We start from the raw sequence: 4,571 nt of genomic DNA on the forward strand, positions 1-4,571 counted from the left end.
AGGAATGGGCTCAGCAGAGCCATAAAGTGCATTTCATGAGCAGGAGGAGCCTGGGTGTCTTCTTGGCCTGTGGACGCCGTGTCCCAGTTCAGTGGCACAGAGGTGGGCAGGGAGGGCTCCTGCTCTGGGGCTGCTGCCTGCACACGCAGCACAGGAGCACACAGCACTGGTTATTTGTGGGGCTGTTGCAAACAAGGGTCATCTTTGAGTGTTTCTTAATAGAATTCTTTCTGTGTTTATGGGTTTACCCTTAAAACCAACAGGGAATTGGTTTTAAGAAAAGTCTGTGTGTACAAAAGTCCGTTGAAGAGAGAGTTCTCAGTTCCCCTTCTAGAAAACTGTCCTGTCCTTGTAGAATTCAACTAAATGTTGGCTTAGGATTCAGTACAAACTTCAGTCCAAATGCTCTTCCTAGGAATAAAGTGATCTTTGTGGTTTGGAATTAAGCTGAGTTGAAATAGAGAGGGATTCAAAGGACGGGCTGGGAAATGGCTCATGTGCTCCCACCAAAGGCAGGGAAGTGGAGGGAAGTCTGTGCTCCCTCTGGTCACTGCACTGCACTGATTGACACTCTGGAAAAGCAGGAGATGTTTGGAATAACTGAGTATGTTATAGGATGAAAGAGTGGAGTTTGGGAGTATTTATTTAATGTAGAAATTACAGTAAGGGAAAAGATTGTCAGTCAACAGCTGTTCTGGGGGGGGGGCTTTGTTATGATGTGAGGCCCAGCACCAACTGGGACCTGGGTCAGATTCTGTCCCAGCAGGTCCGTGACAGGCAGCGAGGTGAGCTGAGGTTCATCTGCAGCAATGGCAGTGTCCTCTCTTGAAATGGGCCCGGGATCTGCTGAAGGAAGAGGGACTAGAAAATCAAGGTGTTACCTGGCCAGAGGCACTGGAGGCAGCTGTTTAGACCAGGTAAGAATTACTTTCGCAATGGCTTTTTACACTTTTCTTTTCATACAGGGTGTAATTTAATCTTGTGGGTGTCTAATTACTGAGGTCTAGAGTTCTGTGGGTTGCGTTCTCCACCTTTCCATTACGTTTTGGAGGGACGTAAACCTCATGTTCCAGAATGTAAAGCAGTCACTAATGACTCAGACTGGGAGGAACATCTTCAGGGAGGCAAGAACTCCGTAACTCTCCACAGCAAAGGATCCAACCCTCACATTTGAGGTACTTGGGTCTGCACTGCCAAGGCTGGATTAGACAGACCATGGGCTGGAGTCAGTAATCCACCACACCGGTTCCTGCTTGTCATCCTCACAAACCCAGAATAAGACTGTTAAATATGACCCTGAACAGCCTCAAAGGAATTAATTAATAAGCACCAGTCTATTCCTGGGTGTAATCCAAGCCTTAGAAACCCGAGAAGAGAAGATGTAGAACATGATAGAGATTGAGCAGAAGTTGTTTTTTTTTTTTTCCATCGGATGTCTTAACCTCCAACTCCAAACTTCCCATCAGTTTGTGTTCTGTGTGGATCTCCTCAGTGCCTGCAGGAGCAGGGAGCACAATTCCTAATCCTCCACACTCTCACTGGCAGATGAGATCTTGATCTATACTCAGCAGAGTTGTGAAGGCTGGTGGTTGCTCCTGGAGTCAGGGGCATGGCAGGATCTGCACAGACGTGTGGAAACCCAGGATTGTATCTATGGTTTTGTCAAGCAAACAAAGGCTGTAACGTGGCTGTAATCCTGCTCCAGAAAACTTGTTTCTGCAATAGTGCCTGAGGCTCTGCTCTTAGGCTGCTCCTGTCTTCCTACTCCTTGTGGTTCCCCACTTCTAATCTCTTCTTAATATGTGGTGCTACGTATTTTGCAATATTTCCATTGTTGGAGGATGACTGTAACACCCAACTCCAGTGCCTCTCCTTGCCAAATAACTGGGCTGGAAAGTGAGGCTGTCAGGGAATGCTGCTTGAACTTATTCAGCACTCCTGTTCCCTCCCACAAAACTTATTTTTCCCAAGTATAAACATTATGATGTGATGTGCCCTGATTTCTCCCAGGCTAGACCTAACATATTTCTCACTGGTGAAATGGACAGATTTCAAGTATTTTTTTTCCTAAATTCTTTAATAAATCTATTTTCTAACAATCCTTATATAAAGGTTCACATGCTGTGCCATTGAACACAGAGGAATGCTGAATGAACTTTACCCTTGGGAAGGAATAAGAACAGTTACAGAAGCACTAAACCAGCGAATATTGGGAATTTTTTTAATAAACTCAAATGAAAAATAGACATTAATGAAGAAGCAGGTCCTGGGATGAATAAAGCGGAAGAGAAGCCCTCAGGAAGGTGAGGCTCCAGCACAAGTGTTGGACGTGGATGCCACCTGCTGGGTACACACCCAGGGACGCTGGCAGGGAGCAAAGTCACCTGGGAGTGCTGGAAACCGGATGAGATCCCTGTGATCACCTTGGCAGGAGCTCAGAGGCAGCAAATCCTGTAGAAAGCTGAAGCCACACTCATGACTGGGGAGGATGCTAAACCTGGTGCCTGTTTCATTCCGATGGCCGGTACAGGACATTCCCAAGCAGAATTCCCAGAGCTGCTTCTCTTTCAAGACTGTATTCTGCTGTGGCTGCTCTACAGCCTGGACATCAGATATTTTTGTCTACCTAGGAACTGTCATCACCAGTGGGATTTCTTGAAAGTGCTCTGCTGGAAAACCAAGTGGTGATTTGATCCTGTGAAGTGCTGCCAAACAATATTAGCAGTTTTAACTTCCCTGCTGTGGGGTCATCCCTCGTTCCCTCTGTGAGGAATCTGCAAGGACTGAGCTGCTCCTTTTTTCCAGTTCATGGGGGACTAATTGCTGCTGATCTTCAGGGGGAAATCACATTCCTGCTCCGTAGTTGGAAGCACTGTGGAGTGTGGTGAGGCAAAAGCCACAGCTCCTGAGTAACCACCGTTTTGAGTGCCACAGCACTGGCATAGGGCAGAGATGAGGAGGAGGAGGGAGAGGAGGAGGAAAGGGAAGAGGAAGAGGAGGAGGCAGGTCAGTCCCCAACTTTTGTATTTGTTCACTCAGGGATGTGAAAGTCAGAGCTCTCCTGGGCTGGCCCAAGGAAATGTGAAGGGTTTGTTGTTACTGGCTGCTGATCAAGCGAGCTTGTGACTCATCAGCCTTTGCCACATGCTGCTTTTACAATTGGCCTGCTGGAGTTCCAGACAACTGGGCTTTTATCAGCTAAAAAGGGAAATGAGCTCAGTTACTCTGGGCAAATCCAGAGCAATTCATTTGTAGACCGAGGACTTAAAGCTATATAATGGTGATCACTTCCAAGACAGCCAAATTCTCTCTTGATATTCCTTCTCCCTTTTGGTTTAAGAACACCCTGATGACCAAGTTCTTTTGGCTTTTCCAGGCTAATTTTATCTGGGGTATCTTTTTGATGGATAACCCCTGTTTCTTGCTTGTTCCTCTCCTAATGGTTGTGCAGAACAGATGAGCCCCAAGAAGGAGAAACCAATTTACTCTCCCTTTCCTCGGGGCCTTTCTGATGCTGTACCATGCTTGGCTCACACACGAGTTTGCATCATCAGATCTCTTACGCAAAGGATTCCGAAATGCCGTTGAGATGAAGGAGTCATATGACTGATGGTTCCCCTGAAAATCAGTTTTATGTGCTAGACTTGGGGTTTGTGTCTCCCAACAGGAAATGCCAGAGCTGGGAAGCAGATGTGTATATGAGATTCCACTGAAAAGTTAAACAGGAATTGATAAGAATCTGCTGTTGAAGATGGACACTTTCATTGTTTTATGGATTGCAAAGTGATTTTTGCAGAAGGTCTTCTGCCTCTAGTCTTTATCATCTCACCTGCCTCACAAAGGGAATTTGATTGGAGGAAACCCCAGAGTACTGTTTAGATCTCTTCTGAGGCTCATGGCTCTGAGCGCACTGCAAACATCACACGGTTAGAATGTCTTCAATGCCCAGAGGTCCGATCTGAGCAGGCGGCTCGCTCAGGGTTGGGGAAGACGGAGGCACCAGGAGCAACACCTTGTGCCCTGTGACCCACAGCTTGTCACCGTGCCCAGGCAAAAGCCACCCTGTCCTTCCTCTCCAAGTCCTGTTTTGTGTTCCGGCTTTATCCGCTGGAGAGGTGGGCCGTGTCGTGACCCCTCCAAGGCACCGGGGCATTGCCCTGTGCTGCTGTTTGTCTCCCTCTGCGCAACAACTCCGTGTTGAGTTATTCGCCTTTCCCGCAGCGGTGAGCGCCGTGGAACAGCTCATACAGGGGCGTTCGTGAGGGCAAACAGCGAACGCGGAGAGCCAAAGGCCGCGCTGTCAGGGGAGAGGACGGAATCCCCTGCCCGGGGAGCCCCAGTGACTCCGCTCCGCTCCCGCTGAACCCGCGCCGGGGCCCGCAGGGGGCGCCGCGCCGCACGGTAACCCCCACCCGTGACGTAACGGCTCCGTCGCCTCTCATTGGTCACTCACCGCCTCACCCTCGCGGCTCCTCCTACAAGGCCGCCGCTGATTGGCGAATGCGGTGCAGGTCCCGCCCCCCGGGGCAACGCCACCGCCCCCCACCCGGCCGGGACCCGGAGCGGCGCGG

Source organism: Sylvia atricapilla, chromosome 20 (assembly GCF_009819655.1).
Source record: "Sylvia atricapilla isolate bSylAtr1 chromosome 20, bSylAtr1.pri, whole genome shotgun sequence".
In the NCBI taxonomy this organism is placed as follows: Eukaryota; Metazoa; Chordata; class Aves; order Passeriformes; family Sylviidae; genus Sylvia; species Sylvia atricapilla.